Below are 21635 nucleotides of genomic sequence, written 5' to 3'. Positions count from 1 at the left end.
GAGGACTGTGTGTGTGTTAATAAAAGGCTGGACAGAGAGGAGGAGGAGAGGAAGAAGAAGCAATGGAAGCGCTGTTAGATGTCACCATGAAAGATGATGGCCCGCGCTGGATAATACATCATCACATCAGGGCTTGTCTTGTCGGCGCCTTTTCCGTGTTGTGATGGGAATAAATGCTGATAAAGCCCGAGGCAATAGTGATTATTACTTCCAATGTGTCACCATGAGGCAGGGCAGGGGAGGCTTTGGAGGCGAGGCAAAGCAGATACATGGCAAACATACACAAACACCTTAGCTGATGGTGCAGTTGGTCGGTTGGTTAGACTGTTTTCTAAAGTTTCCCTTTTTTTTTTTTTTTTTTTAAGTTTTGCTTGGGTCATGATTAACAGTCTAGGAAATGTTTAAATGCGTGATCAAGAATCAGGAACTCTGCAGAGGCCAAATAATCTCAATTGGATTTGCATCATATCGTATGACCTGCTGGACTTTGTTGATAAGATACAAACGTTATTCACCAACAAATACAAGTATAATAATATTTCAGATGACTGCTCACAAAGTTTTGTGAATGTGATTAATCACATGGTAAACTGCAGGTTATAATATGACAAGTTCAGTATCACATTAAACCATGATGAATTCACTGATTGAACAACTGATTGGAGTGCTCTACTTGATTGAATATTTGCTGTCTAAAGAAGTCAACATGATGTCAACTCTGGGATGATGAGCTACTAATAGCGACATCATAACTAGCCCAGGAAGCATGATTGTGCCTAATCCCAAGGTGATGTGTAAACAGGAGCTTAAAACATTCAGAGAGAGGTTATCCATTTGCTTTCAACTTATTTGAAGTTAAGGCAGCGGATGCGCACCTCGGCTCATCCCGACAAATCCCACGTCGACCCGGGCTCACCTCGACCGCTGAAGACAGAGCGGCCATACAATCTAATTACAGCGGCGCTACAGAGGGAGAGAGAGGGGTGTAAACAGCAGGCTGTTTTATCTCCTTATACATCTGGACAAGTAGACAAAGTGCTAAAAGGAAATAAATGTGGCCTGACAGCCACATGAAAGGGTTCAGCCAGAGGCTTACTGCTACTTGGGGCACAGGAATGTTGTTGCTAAGCATCAGCCTGCAACCTATCAGAGTGCACGGAGGGCCTTGTCCTGCCTGGCAGAGCCCAGAGAGGGGGTGCAGGGGGCTGACATTGAGAGGAGGCTTGGGACTGGAGGAGATTTTTCTAGCTTAAAGCAATTGTTGCAAAAAAACAAGCCTTCTGCTTTGTTTTCTCCTGACACCACTTGGGCTTTTTGTACTTGCAAAAGACATGCAGAAAAATGTCTTTTGATATGTTTTCTCTTTGGGTCTATATCAAACTACTTGTTTGGTGTCTTTTGCGCGAAACTCTTGTTTGTCGTCTCGTCTCTGTAAAGTGCTGCCGCCTTGTGATCGCGCCATGGATCAGAGGGGATGCCACTCGTGAACTCATTGGAGTCAGCGTTTAATGTCGCCGCTTGGCTTTGATTTTTTTGTATCATTTAAAGTTTGAGAGATCAGAAATAATAGAAGAACTTTTTTTAAAAAGAATAAACAATGGAAAAAGAAAATACTATCTCACTCTGTAGTCACAGTAATTCAATGGAAAATACAAACCAGTCTACAAGATACCTGCCGATTGAGCATACTTGAGTATTAATGTCAAGATTAAATGATCGCGTGGTTAGATACTTAATATTAACGTAATTAGTGTTGCATTTGTAGGTTGTTGGATGCATGATGGTGGATGGGTATAGACAATAAATGGACAAAGAGACAAATAGTGGTGACGCTTCGATGAGAAAACAGCCAGACTACAACAGCTAGCTAGCAGTCACGCGGAAACAAGCTACATCCAACTTCATAGGCTACACATATGGACCCAGCTTCTGCTCTAGCGAGCTTAATTGCTACATACGTAGCTGGACAGACAGACAGACAGACATAAAATAGAATTAAATCATTGTAGTACAAGTAAAAAAATTACGGCAACAATAAACGTGATGCTAGCTCTAGCAGGATAAAAGTCTATGCCTGTGTATTTATTAATGATTAACTGTTCTACTCCAATGATGCTTTAGTGGTTAACAGTATCATATGATCAGCGATCATAGGAGCAACTGTTTTGATGTTTCACCCGAGGCACAAGCTACCGTCAGTGACACCGGGAACAGCACGCATCCCCACAAGTCAAAGGTTGAGTGCTGCTGGGCGTTAATCATCCATGGCCATGACTCACTGATGCTAACAAGGCACTGTTTTTCATCAAAGCAGAATTTTAAAAGTCATTCGACCTTTCTTTGTGGAGTCTTGTGGAATAAGCTCAGGTGATTTAAAGCGGAAATGTAGGGCCGCGTTACAGGTAAATAGCACAATTAGCTTGGGGCTATTTCTTGTTTTGGTCCGATTTGACCTTTTCTGTCAGTTCCGATGCGGCGGATTAATTTAACCTTCATTCTGAACTTGCTTATTTTAAAATCAACTACAATTAAAGCGCAGAAAAAAAAAATGTTTCAGACATGCTGTTTTTTGCATCATCGCAATGTACAATTGTACTTCAATCGGGTCGGAATCAAAACGCTTCTGACAATATTGTGCAATCAGAATTCTTATCTAAAGTAACACTAAGACCTAATCCATGTGACTCCATGATCAAAACAGAGGTTGAAAAATACCATCATCTCTATCAGATCGTCACATGATGACAAACAGACCCAAAGTCATCTGACACAAAATTGGACTAACTATAGATTTAAGGCACAACATTTTTAAACTTTCATTTACTTCATTTTTTTTGTTAATCATAGATTCACCTAAAATATTGTATGCATTGTGTCTTGGGCTAAAACCAGAGATTTTTTTTTTTACTGTGTATTTGCAGCACCGCTCACCAAAAGCAGGTCTGTCAGACCCAACTTTAAATAGTCATTTAGAAAAATATTTTTGTGTATCTTCACTCCACAAATGCAGCAACTCAGGCATGTGACACATGATGAGGCTTTCTCTTCCGTTTAAGTTCTGCAGCTAACATCGGGCCTGTTTTCTGGAGTGTAGGCTGTTTAATAATTGAGTATTCCGGGAGCGGGCCTGTCACACAGGCTTGTCTCAGATATTTCCTTTGCAATTAGAACCTGGGGAGACATTTGAAGAGGGCCCGAAAAAAGTCTTGTAAAAAAAAAAAAAGGAAAAAAAAGTGACACGTGAACTTAAAGGATATTAGCTCTTCACACGAGTCAAACGTGAAGGTTACTTAGCAATGCTTAACTCAAAACTCAAGACGCCTGTGTGAAGTGCATGTCTGATGCAACCCTGCTACGAAAAGACGCCGATTTTCTTTACTTGAGAAGGCTTCGACAAGATGCGATCACAAAAGGAATACAAATATTTTGGCTCAAGGCAAATATACATATACACACATTTTATATATATATACGTACACGTGTATATATATATATATATATATATATTATCTTGTGCAATTTCAGCAAGGATGAGCTTGCTATCTATTTATCTACAGCTGGCTCCCAATCCCTGACAACCTTTGGCGGGGAGATTCCGCCCCTTTGCCATGTCTGAGTCTCCGTGCGGCGGCGATAACGCTGTCATCTCGCACACCGATCATAAGTCACTGGCAAACGAGCACACAGATCCTCCGTGGCGAGACAGAACCCTCAGCGGGCCTGTAAGCTGTATCATTACACCATGTCATCTTTATGGCACGGAGCAAAGCCCGGCTCTCTAATTACATCCTGCCCTACTCCATTTACGCAGACAGGGAAGCGAGCAGCAGGCAAACAATGCGTTGGAAAATGGAGTGCCTCTGCCTGCTCGTCCATGCACGCCCTCCTCGCCTGCTCGTACGTCCAGACGCCACAAGAGGCGAGATAACAGCAGGCCCTCCTCGCCTACTCCACTTCGACAAGGACTCGGCAAGGTGAGCGGCCGCAGACGGAGGAGACAAACCAGGTAAAATAAAATAAAAAGAAGTAGCTGCCTTTAAACGGTAATTGCGCCCCTTTTCCCCCCCGAGCGTGCTCGCAGGTATATAAAGGAGATTTACAGGCGGCGGCGGTGCAACAAATCAGACGGCCCTCTGAGAAACACTCGTGCTATGAAATTGTTTAATCTCATCAAGTTCTGCCTTCTTCACTGCAGCCCATAAATCACAAAGTCTTTGTTGTCATAGAGCACCCGAGGAAGGCAATGGCTGCTCTGTATATTCAGATATGCACATACACGACTGTGCACAAGAAGTTTTCAAGTGCTTTTATGCATCAGTCGAAGGGATGCGTATGTGACTACAGTACAATTCCAAAGTAGTCTTTGAGCAGAATTCCAGTACGTGATGCAGTCTGTGGCTGACATTATAACCTAATTCTTGAAGCACAACGATTCAAAAGTCGTGCACTCTATTTTGCCTCAGTTGCTTCAAGACATCGCTATCTCGATAAATCATATGGGCCGCATAGGACACAATAGAACATTTGTGTTGTTCATCATTCTCCACGAACCAGGAAGTAGCTTGCTAAATGCTAACAAACCAACAGAATGAACTTATGTAATGACACGAAATTGACAATGTGCTAACCTGGTGAAAATTGAGGAGTATTGCGAGTTCAACCGTAAAACGTCAGATGACTACAAACGCAATGTATGTCTTTTTTGCAGTACGTACGGAGCAGCCGCTACATCCCCAAACTCTCCATATTAGCCGCGGTGCAGCTGGCGGAACACGAGCGTCCTGATGGATATCTCATTTCCTGCGCTCGGCATCCGACGCCAGCAAATTATTACTGCATAAATTTCATGTCAACAGAAACGGTCAATTAATTAAGTTAAAAATGCACTCATGATGGCGTCTACACGCCGACAAGGAGAGCCGGGGGGCAATTTTCCACTCGGTGAATTTACTGCAGGGGTCACCGTAATGGAGGATTTTAAACTTTGTCATAAAGTGGCAGACAGGCCAATGTCTACACAGAAGCCGCCTAACCCGTGACATATTTGCATAAAGCATATTTATGTGAAAACGCTAGAGGACGGCGGCAAGGGGGCGAGGGGATAAAGTTTACAGCCGGGAACAAAACCTCTGGCTCTCGAGTATTTCACGCGTCCGGGTAGCGATGACGGTAGCACCTTTTGCCATTTTAAGATGTGCGAAAATGTACACGTTTAACCGCGCTTGCGACGGCGATGAATTATTCATCGTGTACGAGAGGCTCGGTTGTTTGTGGGGGTGCTTGTTTATTCAGCTTAGGCCGTTTATCAGGCGGGCCAAGATCCCACGGCGGGGATGAGCCTCAAGATTTATCTGCGTTCCGACTCCAAAACAGATAAATCAAAGGGTGTAATCACGCCGCCGCTGGCCTACATGTGACCCCGCTGAACTAATGACATCGGGATATCTAAACCCCCTTTCCTGTTCCTGGGTACCGCCCTTAACTCGGGCCCACCCCCGCAACCTCTCTGCTGTCAGAGCTAAAGACAGACACTGAGAGAGGGAAGGGAAAAAAAAAAAAACATGTCCCTTTGTCCTGTTTACACGCCGCACTAAAAATAACAGCGTCAGAACAAAGCGGCAGAGGCTACTGTATAACAATGTTGGCTCAAACAATAGCGGCCGGTATTGATTCCAAGTACACACGGTTCATGAGCTACGGCTCTTCCCAGTGCGAGAGTCTCCTCCCGCCTCCATCCCCTATCGGAGCACCGGCTTCTGATTTATCATGTCTTCTGCTAGCGGGCTGTCCGCTGATTAAGCCAGCGGAACTTTGTTTCACTCTCCCCTCTCTTTAATCTGTCTCTTAGCCAGATAAATTAGCCAGCGCCATGCCAGCTCCCGCTCTCTTTACCTCCCTCCATCCCTTCTCCCGCTTTATCTCCTCTGTCTGTCACAGCGTGCCGAGAGAGCAGACACATCTGCAGGAGATACACTAACACACATTTAGCCCAACCTCTGTGTGTGTGTGTGTGTGTGTGTGTTTTTCCTCCCTTTTTCTCCCCTTGACAACGTCCTGTCAAACAATCTCCCTTCCTGGACGGCCTCACACGCTTTGTTGCGAGCTTGTAAATCAGCGACTATTTACGAGCCGCAATCCCTATTCTTAGTCGTTTAATGGCGACACGTTTGCGGGTGAATTAAAGCGGGTTTTATTCACCAGGCCGTGGGCCAAGGGGAGGCCTGACTGCTACACACACACATACATACATACATACACACATACGCACACACACACACTCTTCTCCACTCTCGCCCCCGGTGGTAAATCACACTCATTGTCGCAGTGCTAAGCTAGTGTGCGTCACTGAGGGGGTGAGCAGGAAGCACTGGGCATAATTCTGCCCATCAGTTAAATTTATAGTTTCGGTAGCTTTGTAATCTCAGAGCCATAAATTCGAGCGGTTGACAGGCAGGAATTTGGAGTCATCCGGGTTCTCGGTGGCTGCGGCCCTTATTTCCATCTCTACTTGGGCCTTTAAAAAAAAAAAAGGTCAAATGTTTTAGAATCTTTTGGTTCATGTTCAAATTGTTTCGGATAAGGTTGACAACATGGCAAAAGTGTCAAATAAATAAACGTCCGTAAACTAAGACCTCATAAACGAGGTCTTAGTTTATGTATAATTATAAAGCTTTCAACATCTGCTTTAGAGTTAGTGCACTTGGCTGTGGCAAACAGCTTAAACACAAGTTTAAGCCCTGACAAGATGTAAACATCATAAATATATTTACTTGCAGTGCTGTTTTGGTTAGCAACAGAGTTCAAGGATAACTCTAATGTCTGAAAGTGAACATTATCAATAATTACAGTTACTACAGCCAGATTGCAAGGCACAAATGAGTCTTGTAGCTTCCAGTAAAATAAACGTGGATGCACACAACAGTTAGGCAATATCGCTTTTTTTTTTCCCCCACTGGGAAAAGGCACAAGTCTATTTGAGGGAGGCCTTCATTTATTCATTCATGCAAAATAAATCATGCACCTGAAGACTTAATTAGGGCATGACATCAATTAGAAGGACAGCCACCACTTCATGTTTTCCAACAAGCTAGCTTACAGTTGTCTTTTACTCGACATTAACATTTAAACGTCATAATGTAAGCGGTGTGAGCAAAGCAAAGCAATGGCTTTATAAAACATGCATGGTGGGAGACGCACGGGCCTCCTTTGAGGCTTTAACCTAGCAGAGGTTTACAAGAAGCTAGCTCGCCGGATCCAATTGTGTTTAGGTTAAACGGTGAAGAGGAGCCCACAATGAACCACTTCTCCCTTCAACGCGTCACATTTACATATCACTAGCTCGCTAGCTTGATATGTAAACGCATTCCATCAGAGGACCGACTATGAGAGTCCGCCCCGTGTATAGCTCACACACGTTAAACAAAGAGACGGGAAGCCGAAAGAGACATCGTATGTCATCACCCAAGAGAGATAATGGTATTGTTATACATGCTTGATCACAGACACTCTCACGGTATCTCGCACTCTGTTTCAATCACTCTTTGTCTCTCTATCGCCCTCTCTCTCTTTCTAAGTGAAGATACCAGCACACTTCAGTAGGATAGCTCCTCTTCTCGTTCAAGGCCTAGCATCTCAATAGGGTTTTTTTTTTTTTTTAATTGGAGCACTTCAATTTGCAAGCCTAGCTGGAAGGCAGCTCCTCCTGATATGTTAATTGCAGGGTACTTAAGCGCTAAAAGATTAACATAAAACCTTTTGGAAACAAGCTAATAGTTTATGATAATTTGCGCGTGGCCTTTTGTCTGTCTGTCATTACGTTGCCTCAGGCGGCAATTTTATCAAGCGGCTGTAAAATATCATTTAAACAAGTTCACGTAACGGCGGATAATCGCTATCATTCAATTGGGCAACAATGGCGCTATTAGCAATATGAAACCATAATTAAAGTATTTGATTTTTTTTAGGAAGCTATTCATAATGTTGTGCAAATGATGACACAGAGGCAACGCGCCCCAGTGAAAGCACCATCACCGGGGCAATTAAGAGGAAGTCACTCGGTTATCAAAGCTGATTGAAGCTTTTCGATTGGCAGGCCAATGTACGCTCAGGTATTAGATTTCGACACAGCTGAAGAATTGGAATTTTGTCTGTTTAGCAGAAGACAAGGGCTTTTCATTTGGGCTGATTGTCAGGAGGATAGATGGGAAGCTAGCCAGTGGCATCTACTCCTACACTATCTACTCCGAGACATGCTTTTCATTTTTTAGATACCTAAACCTGGACTCGTATGAAAAATCATCTTGCTCTTGTGCAATAAATAGCAAAACAAAAGCGACTAAATCCATAATACACATTGAAATTCAAGTCTTTAGGATTGTTCCTATGAAAGTAGCTTATGGTTCGTTTCATATTAAAGTTGACTATTATCCCAATATAACAAAGCCATTTCCATCTAATGTCAATAGAAATGTTAAAGTAAGAGTGTACATGAAGTTTGACAAGTGACACACTTCACCCCCTTTACCCCCTTCTCATGAATAATAGAAAAAGTCCTTTCAGCAAACAGTCAAATAGCTGCTCATTCATCTGCATACCTGCAGCCTTGCAAAAATGATTGGCCTGCCATTACGGCGAGTAGCAGGATAAAAAAGAAATGTTCCCCAAACAATTTGCCTCAAAATGAGACAGGAATGATTCTGTTCTTTTCAACGGCGCAGACAGGCCAGTGTGCATAATGATGTTAGCGTAATGGGGTGACAGATAGACTGGGAGAGCATGACATTAGCATGAGAAACGCTCCAGTGAGCAGCCGCTCAACTGTGGTCTCAGAGGGCCCCCTGAGACGCGCTCGCTCGTTTGTCTCGCGCCCGCTACCAGCCTGACAAATGAAGACACGCCGCGTCTTATGCAGAGCGATATAGCATTCCACTTTAGCCAGCCCATGACTTTAATGACGGGGAGGAAAAACCGGCTTGTGCAATATAAAAGCTCGCTATCTCTTGTCTTATTAGGGATGAATCACCTCAAGAAAGCACACACTGTTTATGCCTTTGGGAGATGCCATGGGAGCATAAATCTAAAAATGCACCTTAATCAATGAGACAATTTAAATTAAGGAGTTGATGTTATTTTTTGCTGCTCTAGGGCTCCCCCTACAGGTATGGAGAGTAATTTCTCATTAAGCCAAATATAAATGAATCGTGTTAGAGCCCTGAACAGAAAGACTGACTGAACACAAATCTAGATAGAAAATGAGATTTAAAATGATATTCAGTGCATTTCTTAAAAATATTTGAATATTTTATTATTCTGTGTTTATAGTGTCAGCTACGAATATGATGTTTTTAGTTATATTCAATGTAATCATCCGTATATTTAAAAATAATCAAAATTGGAAATATTTACATTTATTGGTTCAATTTTGTATTTTCTGGCATTTATAATGAAAAGTGGTTTAAAAAAACACTGTAAATAATTTAATATTTAAAATGTATGGATAGCAATATGGCCATATTAAAATGCAAATATATTGAACATCAACATTTATTTTGAAAAGAATGAGACAGAGACGTGAAATTATTAGCAATGCTTTTCGCTGCTGAAGCTATTCTTATGAGGTCAAATGATTACGTTTTGTTGCTTGAAGCAAATGTCCGGACAATAAACCCTTGCTTTCTTCTGCAGTCTTCTTCTCAAAGGCCGTATAAAGCCTAATAAACCTCAGGTGGATGTAACGCCACATGACTTGATGTCTTTATCAGCAAATGCCAAATTTTGCCTGAAAGAATTGAAATTACGAGCATGCATTAGTTTTACTAGGCGCGGGGAGAGGTGGCGATTCACTTAAAGAACCGTCAGCCAATCAAGTTGTGTGCTTTTCTCAGAAACAAGAGACAATGTATTCTAATATAACCCTGAAAAGCTTTTTCATAGCATGTCATTTGCACTGAGTGGCATAAAAAAAACAAAAATTAAAACCATATCTCACCATTACGCTGAATACCCTGGGTATGTTATCCTTTCGAGTGAGAAGACTTTTTTTGTGCCATAGCATAGTGTTGCAAGATGGGTAACAGTCCTTAAAAATATGTTCTATTTGTATTTCCCTTGTATTGAGGATCAAGTTGAATATTTTGCAAGGGACCATGCTGTTGGCTTTACTTGGGCTCAAATGGCGTATGCCGTGCTGTGTAAAGATGTCATAAAGTGATAAACGTGTCATGATGTTGCCATGTGTTGAAGAGTATCTCTATGATGAAGTTACAGAAATAAGCTTTTTTTTTCCCCCCATGGTCCCGTGGTATGAATCTAAAGCTATAGCTAGGCTAACCTCAAGACTCATCCAAAACCATGTTTTTTTTCATTCTCTCTACTGTGTCCACTTGCTGGCTGCATGTTTTGCTGTTCCACAGGGCATTAGCGAGAGCAGCAAAAGACCGATTCCAAAGACCTCTATAAATTGTCCAATGAGATTACAAAAACACATAACTATCGACCTCGAGCTTTGAATGTCGACGCGGAATCGATAAGTCAGTCAAAGCATGTCACCGTGAGGGTCGAATGCCTCGTGCGATCATTTATCTTCTCCGTGAGAGTGCGTCTGCGTGTGGTATAGGGCCTGGCGACAGCAGCTTCTCTGAGGCTTTATCTCGCGCCACGGCAAGACAACCTGGACTATACGAGCATCTGGAGCTCCTCTTCAAACACAGCCTTATCTCACGCCAAACATCCCCCCCCTCCCCTGCGAGGACAGAGCGAAGCGCAAGAGTGGCCTGGACCGGACGGGACGGGACCTCACACCATCATCGCCGCTTATGCTGGGAAGGGTCCCTGAGAGCGCATGTGCGTGTTTACGGGAACCTGACGGATTAGAGCAACAAGCTGACAGGGCTGTGCCGGAATCCATCTGCTTCTCTTCCGTCTTATGGGTCAAGCTCAAGACAAACAAACAGCATCCCTCTTCATCTATCATCCGCGACCTTAAACACGAGACTCAAAACGTAACACAGACCCTGCCAGTTCGCTGGAGCTCGAACTTGAACGGGGCGTTTGAGATCAGAAAATAATCAAAGTCAAAAGTATGTGTTTCATGGCCGTCAGCACTGGCGCTCGCTCGGAACAAACTCGCAATTGTGTGGGTGAAGAAGATAAAGGCCCATTCACGGTGCCCTCAGCCAGCCTATCGGGGTTGTGTGTGTGTGTGGGGGGGGGAAGTGTAACAACGTGCCCCTCTCTGGGGTCTCTACATACGGCTGTGCCTCACTTCAAAGAGAGGGCAGAAGGGCAGCATGCGCCCCCTCCTAACGCTGATCCCTTCAGCTCACAGCTGATTCCTCAGGGTGTGTGTGTGTGTGTGTCGTGTGTATGTGTTAGCCCCTCTAGCTTTCATTGCAAACAAGCTTCCACACTCGTGTTGTTGTTCTTCTGGAGGATGTCTGAACCAGAACTTGTGATGTCTAAAGGCCAATGTCATAAGTTCAATTCAATGTAATCTTTTAAAAACGTCTTTAAATGTCAATTTAGACTTGACTGCCATACACAGTCGATGTCGGGATTTCAGGTTTTGCACAAATCAAGAGGATGAAATGAATTTGGATGTCGGAGAATACAAAATGCTAATGTAAATAAACAGTGCTAACAACGACATTATCCTCTCTTTGCCAATTGCACTATAACCCACTTTCAAACTGGTACCTTGCTTTAAAGGTAGAATTTGAAATTTGAATCTTTCAGAATAAACCAGATTTAATTCTTATTAGAGGCCTCATCATGATACACATTTTAGCAACACATCACACACTAATATGCATTAGTTCAAAAACACACATCGGCTGTTTGGGTTCAAAATAAACCAACAATCAGAATCGCGAGGAAGAATGAGGGAGAGGAAGTGCAGTGAAGAGAGGAGCTGATCCGCGGCACAGGGAGGTCTGGCCCGAACAAATCCCTTCTTTTTTGATCTCTTCATCCAGATGAAAGAACAGCGGCAGGCGGGATTATGTGGGACAATTGCGCTTTCTTCCCTCAAACCCCGACTGGATCGGCTTTTGCAAGGGCCCTAATCATTTTCAATTAAGCCCGTTTTCTGACATCCTGTAAAAGCTTACAGTGCTGGCTTGAACTCTCCCTGCATCACTCCTTTTGCTAAGCCGCTCATTGCCAGTAAGTGTATGTGTGTGCGTGTGTGCGTAGCGTTTCCCCTGACACTTTGAACGAGCCTGGACAGTTACTGAGGTGCCAAATTGCACACTGATGTGACAAATGTGTTTTGACAATAACAAAGGAGAAAATGGTACAAGGGATTTACTACTGTGATGTTGGAACGGGTCTATTTTATAGCAACAAGCCAAATACTGCCACTGGACACTAATCCTTACCTGAAACCCAACTTTGAAACACCACTTAGTGCTCTGTCTTGTCAAACAACACAAACAAGTCAAATAAATGCACAACAGTCGACACAAAATCTCAAAATTGATGGCCACACCAGCTAATCAAATCACCAAATTAGAAACCTGTCAAACTAAAAGCAGCAATTAAATATGTTCTTCCATCATTCCCAATTATTTTGCATACACATCTTTGAGAACTTTACCAAGCCCCTGTTTTTCAACTGGCTACTTAATTTTGGTTCAAGTTGAATGTTTCAAAGATGGAGGCAGAGACAGACAGCACCATTAGCAGGCCCTGGACCAGACCCAACCCTGACAAGCACTCACTGTTGCGCAATGGGCAGTCAGGAGGAATGGTTCTCTATTTGCCCCTTAGTTTATCCTGAGAGAAGAGAAACGAAACAAATGTCCATCAATCTCTCCGGCCCAGTAGGACGGCCAAGACAGCCAGTTTGAGGACAAACAAGTAAAAGCTTGGCTGGATCCGACAGCCGGAAAATTAAAAGAGCCCATTCGATTTGTTGAAACTGGAGAGATGGTTTATATTGTTACATACTGTAGATTTGGATGAAAGATGAAAATGATATACTAGAGCGGCTAGAAGAAGACAAGGTGACAGAAATAGTATCCCGGCAAATTGTGTGCAATTGGTGGCAAAACAAATATAATAATTGTGTTGCAGCCTGACAAAAACCTTCACACTTTATGATGATTTGAACTTTTATCACATTCTCTGTTAAAGGTATTTCGCCAAACAGCATGTTTAACAATGTTAGGTTTACGACAATTATCTCCATATGTTGTCACATTTTTTTCTTTACCCATTGTCTGTTATGTTATGGCCTTAAACTTACAACCAGATTCTAATCACTTCACTCTTGACTTTAAGTGGATGCTTGGGCCACATCATGTAAAAAGAAATGAAAAAAATGACGCCCCCAGAGATTTTTACAAAGATATCACATTTACAAGAATGGGACAAACATGTGGGCTAGCGGAACACAAAATGCCTTTGGTTAGGGCTGTCACGACACAGAGAGCAAGAAAAATCAACAGAGAATACAAAAATGGACAAAGGGGATATCGTATGACGTTTGCACCAATAAATGTCAGTCATCCTCAGACCCCGAAGGCCTAAGCAAGTGTTTTTTTTTCTTTTTTTCAGCCAAATCATTGTATTGTTTAACCCAATAACCATTTACATTGTAATTGCCTACAGCGGTTTGCTACTTTTTCAATATTTAATATTTAATGAAAGGCTAACTTGCACCGTGTCAGAAGAGTCTTACAACAGTACCTCAAAGTTGGTTGACTTTCGAAACAACCATTTTTCATTGAGATCAATTATGTCAGTATGTCAATTACGTTATGTGTCAAGATAGCAAACAAGGCAACAGCAAGTGGAAACCTACTAAAACAAAAATGGTGATCGTGCTAAACATAGCTTAACAAAAAACACACAGCACTGCTGGAAAGGTTTCCCTTACTATCTCCACCGAATCCTGCACTTCTAATCACCTTTCATCACAGCCCTGTGATCTCAAGCTTCCTTTTGTGCTCCACACTTCATCATCTTTATTTTCTCCCCTAATTGCCAGTGAAAGACAACCCTCTTTCATTCTGCCTACATGCCAAAGCTTTTTTATCATGGAGGCAAAAAGTGTCCTGCATGTCTGTCCACGTGGAGGAAGACGAGGCCATGGCTGAGGACAAACCCCAAATTCTCTGTATCTGTCGCCAGCTCGGAGGATATCAGTGCTGTCTGCTGACACAAAGGTGAAGGGTACAAGGCTACCAGGGCTTGGGAGGAGAAATAGGAAACCCCGAAACACAGACGGACCAATCAGAGCACAGAACAGAGAGGTCTGTTGAAGTCAGTCGTTTATTTGCTGCTTATTAAGTTTGCTCTTTTAGAAGGTCATTAGAGTTAAACAAAGTGAAGGAAATGTTTGTTTTTGTTCCATTTCCAAAAGACTGCAGTAGTTGTTTCACTCTGTCAAAAAGTCATACGTCTCGTAACATAATGGTAGCCATGGTGTTAGCAAGCGTAGCCAGCTGATGCTAGCAAAGCTGCAACTGGTTGGAATGTTTGTTTAGGCTTATTTGCATTTTTGCTTTGTTGACTGATCTAGATGAAGTTTTGTTCCTCCAAAAAATGGCTAAAATTCCACGAGTGGTAAAATGGTAACAAATCTAATGTAGCTTGTTAGCAGACCCCCTTTGGCTCTTTTGCTTTTGCATAAAATTACAATAGGAACAATGAGTCTTTTCTGACTACCTTATTCTTTTCCCCCGCAAATGCCATCGTTTGTTGCTGCTCACTAGAGGTTGTGTACCCAGCATGTTTGCCTTGTTCCATGTCAGCGTTTAACCTTTTCAATATGATGTTTCAAAGACCCCCGGTGACCACTGTACCCGCAGCACAACGGCTTATCGTCTTGCGGGGTTTACGTCCGGGCTCTTCCGCGGAAACTCACTTGAATGCGTGACCTACTCAAAGAAAGAAATGGGAGATGAGCTATACATGAACGGCAATTAGACAATCCGGGCGATCACGTTATATCTCGCTGACAAAAGGTGCAATGTTAGGGTGGTAAAGTTTGAAAACTTTCAGGAAGATATGGCGGAAGAAAAGAACATACACCTTGAAGACACTTGAGTTAGAAAAGAAGTAACAATTCGATTTTTCTATTTCCATGATCTTCTGTGAACTATATTTTGAAATCTATCGTTGATGCAGTTCTTGCATTGGCTGTCATTGGACTGTGCAGGCATCCCTAATGAAGTGGCAGTGTGTTCACGGTTAAACCGTCGTTCCAAGAACGGGGTAGACGGAAAGTGGGAGAGACACGAGGAGACTTCAGCCTGACAGGATCTAATCAAGAGTTGCTCCAACATATTACAAGTGACTTAAGCTCTATCTTTCCTCTCACTTAAGTCTCACTCACTCTCAACGAGAAGAAGCGGAGCGACGGAGACCAAACGAGACAGAGAGGAGGATTAAAGTCTGAAACGAGAGCCGACTTCCGGTGCCAATTTGGGCATATGGCGGGGCCGAGCCGCGGAAAGATAAATGAGCTCTTCAGCGACGAGAGGAAGCCCATTGGTTATCTGCCGTGGCACTATTTACCGACAATGACGATGATAATATCAATCAGCGGCCTGTCGGCAAGCCAAGTGGGCTTGCGAGGAGAACAAAGGCGACGCTGTCTCTCGTTTGATACGTTTACAAGGAGATGTTGATGTCGCTGCCATTCAGGTGCAAATAATGTCATCACCGCGCAACCGGATCAGTGACGACTAAAACTGCCCGGGGCCCTTTTCCCAAAACCTGGAAAAATAAAGCTGACGGGTTAATGAGCTAGCAATCAACACGAGGAGAGCGACGTCAGGAGCAGCAGCAGCAGAGCAGTGACATTTCTGCAGTCCTCGGTGAAATATCGCTGTGGGTAACACCCCCCCCCCCCCCCTTTCTTTTCCTTTGCCTTTAGTGGTGACGAGTGGGAGAAAGCACATGGCGGCAGCGTCAGGGAAGCGCCTGTGTAATTACTTTTGGCCATCTTTCAAGCCCCGCTCTCACCGGAGAGAGATGTGTGACAACATATGACAAGAGAGCCAACAGGCTTTCCATACAGAATAATGGAATCCATCATCAGTGAGGCAGACACACCTGTCTGGCTTTGAGAACAATGCCACACTGCCTATTTATTAGGTGCCAGAAAAGTTTATGTTTGCTCGCTGACAGTGACAGCAACTCGATCCTTTTCTTTTTTATCGGGGGGGTCTCAAGCTTTTGGGGGAAAACAGGGGAAGGGAGGGTTGACTCAAATATTTTCTTCTCTCGGCGGTGCAAGCTGACTTCTCTTTCTTCTTGATAGCTGTCTGCTAGAGTCAGAAGACAAATAACAAAGGCTGTCACTCTCCCCGGAGGCTTCAACTAATTCTTTTCTTCTCCCTGTACCATTGAAAATTATATACAGCACACATTGGACGCTTCAAGCCCATCACCATCTCAATCTTCATCGGAATCCTGTAGCAAAGCAGGAAGTGATTCAATTATTCATGCTGGTTTGATATCTGTTTCCAGTATGATTGATAATGAGCCAGTGGATTACAGGAGTGTTTTTTTTTTTTTTTTTTTCGAGGGGAAAATATTAGAAAGCACTGTCAACAATTGTATGAGAAAATGTTTCAAAAATCCAATCACAGCATAATAGCATGCATACACAAGTCTGTGTGTTTACTGCCATAATTTGCCAGACAAATAGTTACTTTAAACACACTAGTTTATGCAAATTCAATGGTGTGCTTGTGGTGGCCCCCGAGGGGGAAAAACACAACATTTTAGGAGCGTTTCATAAAACACTTTTCACACAAAATGACTATGTTTTAGGGGGAAAAAAACAGAATGTCGCAATAGCCAACATTTCAGTTTTGAAGAAAACATTGCACAGTACTCGATTCCCAAAACGGCATGTTTACAAAAGCACAAGAATGAAGGAAACATAACAATGTGACAAAATTGATGAAGTCATTTTTTCATTTCACTTGTAATACTGAAATGATGATAATATAATGATAATGTAAGAGTAATTACATTCTTTATATTATAATTATATAATCAATTCATATAAATGATATCAGTATAATAGAATGAAACATCAGCCCCAAAAGATGCCGGCCCACCGGGTATCTGACCTCTCTACCAGATGACCAATCCAGCCCTGCCTAAAGACAAGTCCGAGTATTCAATAAACAAACGAAACATGCGATTTTACGATCATTTGAATACAACTGTCAGCTTTCTGACAATACGTAAAAATAACTTTACTTTTAAAATAAAAAAAATGCTTTTATTAAAGAAATGTTTCAAAAGAAACGTTTAATGTGAATAGATGAAAAAGTGCATTGTTTTGTGCAAGGGTGTCTGCAGGCCACCGATTGTCAGGCAGCCGTGTTGTCGCAACAGCCCCGGCTGTCATCGTAACAGTTAATAATTAGGCGTCCTCTCACCACAAAGCGCGGTGCCACGGCGACAAAAGCCAACGGCAAGACGAGGTGGTGGCTTTGGCGGCTGCAGTCTAAATAGTCTGACTGATGATTAATGAGCAAGGGCCACCAAGCGAAAGCGGCAATCTTGCCTTTGAAACAAAGGCTGCCTGCACACCGAAAAAGTCAACAAAATGCAACAAGACAAGCCCCCGTCCGTGAAGCTGGGTGGGAACATGCCAACTAAATAAATTATGGAATTTTGACCGACAGCTTGTGAAGACTTTATTTAACCTTGGAGTGATGTGTTGCAAATTAACATTTTGACACTTTCACTTGAATGGCAAGGTCAGCAGGGTCATCACACTGTTGTGTAGATGATTGGGGGATAGGTCATACAAAAAGTAATAGACGACCACAATTTATACCACAATGCATGTTCCAGTCATTTGATATTACAATGGAAAAAAAAAGGATGGACGTACAATCAATAACTAAAAAATAGTCAATCATAGTCAATATTTAGGCTTTGATGAAGTAAAAAGTATAAATTCGGTGGAAGCTGAAAGCTTCACTTTCAAGTTATTTTACTTATTAAGGCAAAGCAAACCAATTATTTTTGGTTCACCTATTATTGATTAATCAACAAGCACGCCATTGACCAAGTGAACCCAATCAATAAATCTATCGTCCCTCCCTCCCTCCCTCCATCCATCCATCCATCCATCCATCCATCCATCCATCCATCCATCCAACCAACCAACCAATCAACCAATCAATCAATCAATCAATCTATCAGTCAATTATTTGCCCATAAGTCACAATATGAAATGATCTCAGTAAATCAAAGTCAGAGAGCACGCTAACGGGAAACATCTCATCTTCTTATGAGCATGCTTATTGCAGTCTGAGTTTTGACAGAAACATATTCAGCCCTCTTTTTCATCACGTTAATGTTAGCTTTACTATTTTGAAATTATACGCTTGGAAGCAGACATTAAATAGCAAAAGCAATAGCAGTGGAAAACAGCAGTGACAATAGTTGAGACATCTTTATTTTTTCCTCCACTCAAAGCAAACTTTGACAAACAAACAGGGCCACTCTATTCCGCCACCGGTCAACAATTACCTTGAATATTTGGACTCACGTTTTTTCCGGGCGTGTTTTTTTCCCTTTCTGGTTGATGGGTCTTATTCTTCTTCGCCCCTGCACTTTGCCGTCCTCAGCAGGCAAGGCTCTTAGTTGTCACAACATCTCCTTTTAATGTCCCTGACAGGGGGTTATTTACTCCCATATATGTTTTCTCTCCAATTACACCATGGCAGGATGGAAGCTGCCAAGCCACCCAACTGGGATGCTGATGGTCACATCTTTGAGGAGTTCTTCCTGCCTCCCGCACTATATTTTTCACATGTTGAGGTTCTATTAGAGAGAAGGAGTCTCTCATTTGTCTGTCCTTGGCCCAAAGTGTTGGTTAACACTTGACAAGCATCAATGCCAAACGCTTTTCAGAGAGAAAGATAATATTCCATGTTATGTACATGTGCTCATCTGAAAAACAACGACAACGTTTGTATATATATATTTTTTTTTGTTAACACAAAGCCCGAATCCTTGTCTCCACCGAAACACACGAACAGCCTCATTCTTTGAGGCTGTTTACAGCAATCAGGCTGATCAAAGGCAGTAAAATGATACCAAGGGACTGACATCTCCAGTATACAAGCAAGCAAACCCTCAAGAATCAATAGAGCAAACCAGACAGCATGTGTGAGTATAGCTTTAAGCCAAGTGGGATGCCAAATGTAAAGGCGGCCATTGATAGCGCTATGAAAAATGCATGATTTCAAGAGGGAGCACTCTTTTATCTAGCAGGCAAGATCAATAGTGGGTAAGGGTTACCAAATCAAAGTTGTTTTGTTGCTACTGCCGCTAACTTGGCACGTTAAAACATTTGAGCACAATTTGAGAGAACAAAGCTTGCTAAAAGACAATTACATGGGAGTAAGGTGGAGTTCTGAGGGTTGCTCAACTTTATTTTTAAATTCAGAGAGGCAATATTAAATCTTGGAAGTCTAGTTTATTTACGACATACAAGCACAATGGGGGATTGCTGGGATTGTTCTTTGTTCACTAACGTGAACTGAAACTGAACTTACAAACAACATATTGATGTTTGGTAAGTTACACTGTTAATGAACTCTAAACTTTACTGTGGGTTGGACTAAAAAGTTTTATCATAAGGAAGTTTTTTAATAACCTTGGATGTAAATAACAGTATTGCAAATGCAATCAAAATGTGGCAAATGAAGTTCTTCTATCTAAGCTACCTAACAATCATAATTGCAATTGAAAAAAATTTGCTTTTCTTGCTGTAACGATTGACATTAAGGTCGACTGCATGAGCAGTGAACAAAAAGCAGTCAGAATGTCCAGTCATTGCTATGTGGAACTCTAACCCGAGTGTAAATAATAAATAGATAGATAGATAGATAGATAGATAGATAGATAGATAGATAGATAGATAGATAGATAGATAGATAGATAGATAGATAGATAGATAGATAGATAGATAGATAGATAGATAGATAGATAGATAGATAGATAGATAGATTAAAAAAGCTTTTTGCTGTTTTGGCCACCCTTGGAATCACATTATTACTTTTCCACACTCCTTGGAGTTAACTATTCTGAAATTCAAGGTCGACCTCTACCCTGACATCGCTCTGCACTTGCATCAAGTACGTGCTAGCAGATAAGGTGACATGAGAGGAAGAGCACAGAAAGGGAATCACTACAATGGTGAAATGGAGACACAAAAAGGGTAACGTGAGAGAGAGAGCATCTGACTGACAGACTGGACTTGCTTTGGACAGGGAAGGATCAGGTGAGGGAGCTGACGCATAGTGTCGCAGCTAGCATCTAGCAACTTGCGGCTTCCTAAACAACCCTGGCGTTTTCATCTACCGCTGCACGCCGTCTTTTCTTGTGATTGAGATAAGATGTATAAATTATGAGCGGCTGACAAAGTCTACTCGAGCGCCGCCGGCATGTCATCAATCACGAGCCTGTGTGTCAGCAGGTAACTGACGTGGCCCCCGAAGGCACGGCCCTCTCTTTAGGAGAGTGAGGCTTTTCTGGGCAAAAAAAAATGTGTTTGCCGCTATGCAAGGCGGCTCTCGTACACGTCGGAGTCGAGTGTGTCATTATTTGACTGTGTAAACAGCTGATTCAGTCGCAGCTCCCAGGCTGCTAAAAACAGAAGAAAGTTGCATACATTAGGAAAAAAGATAATGGGGGTGCGTACTGAACATTTTAGTCAGGCTACTTTAGTATGCAGATGCACAAAAATCAAAAAGGCTACATTTTAGATTTTGGGAATAGACTGACAGGCAGTCAGAAAAAGGCCCGCCCACTATGAAAATTGGTATTGACAATCCTCCAAAAAAATAAACAATGATCTTTCAATATATGTTTTATTTTTTGTTATTGCCTAAAATTTCAAGGTCCGAGCAAAACCGCACAATATCAGAGAAAAATTGGCTGTCTCGTAACCAGAAGTTGGTTGTAAAAGAAATATTAGTTCATTCATTTGTAACCTGGTAACCCATGGAACTCCTAAACATGCACATTCAAGATTCAAAATGTTCCTACAAACAAGAGCAAAAATACGTGAAACAAAAAAAAATATTCCTTTTAGAACTGACGAGCCAATATTAACTGACTTCAAACAACAACACTGAAGCGCAAGGTAGTGTCCGCTTACGAACACAATATTGATCTTCTGTCTCCACCTGAAGTTCAAGAAAATGAGACAGAAGACGAAAACGTTGACTCCCCGTGGGCGCGTGAGAAAGATCTCCCGCACCAAAGAGAAGGAAGCCTGTCATGTTCTGTGTGATGAGCTGAAAGACAAGAGGTGGCCGGGGTATTCCTCCCTCCCCGCCAGAACAAACATCCACAAACACTTCCACCCCACTGCGAAGAAGACGGGACGGTGAGCCACAAGAAATAGGCAGACGGGTGCCAGGAGAGAACAGCATGCATCACAGAGGACACTTGAAGAGAAGATGGTTGAGAGGAAGATGATGACAAGGGTAGATCTCATGAAAGGATTGTCACTCTAGTTGTCTTCTACTTTCTGAACTGCTGGACTGCAAGCACGTCCGAGCTTGATCACTGATTATTTATCGGTCAGTGATGGTGTTGATTCACTTGATGGTCTTGAAAACCTCTCCAGAGATATTTGACCA

At 42.4% G+C, this 21635-nt stretch overlaps 1 protein-coding gene and 1 long non-coding RNA gene across 4 annotated transcripts in view; one reads left to right on the top strand and one right to left on the bottom strand.

Moving 5' to 3' along the window:
* The window catches only part of lrmda (leucine rich melanocyte differentiation associated), a 165812-nt gene that overhangs the window by 23765 nt on the left and 120412 nt on the right, over window positions 1–21635 (bottom strand). The gene's annotated exons all lie outside the window — the stretch shown is intronic.
* LOC119135120 lies at window positions 1979–9361 on the top strand. 2 transcript variants are annotated; one of them, XR_005100492.1, is made up of 4 exons: window positions 1979–2402; window positions 3558–3722; window positions 3812–3974; window positions 4709–9361. It is a non-coding gene; the product is annotated as an uncharacterized LOC119135120 (long non-coding RNA). The 2 variants fall into 2 exon arrangements; XR_005100491.1 differs by having other exon boundaries at window positions 3812–9361.

Source organism: Syngnathus acus, chromosome 15 (genome assembly GCF_901709675.1).
Source record: "Syngnathus acus chromosome 15, fSynAcu1.2, whole genome shotgun sequence".
NCBI classification, from domain to species: Eukaryota; Metazoa; Chordata; class Actinopteri; order Syngnathiformes; family Syngnathidae; genus Syngnathus; species Syngnathus acus.
Note: the sequence above shows the minus strand (reverse complement) of the source record. Positions and strands in the feature narration are given on the sequence as shown.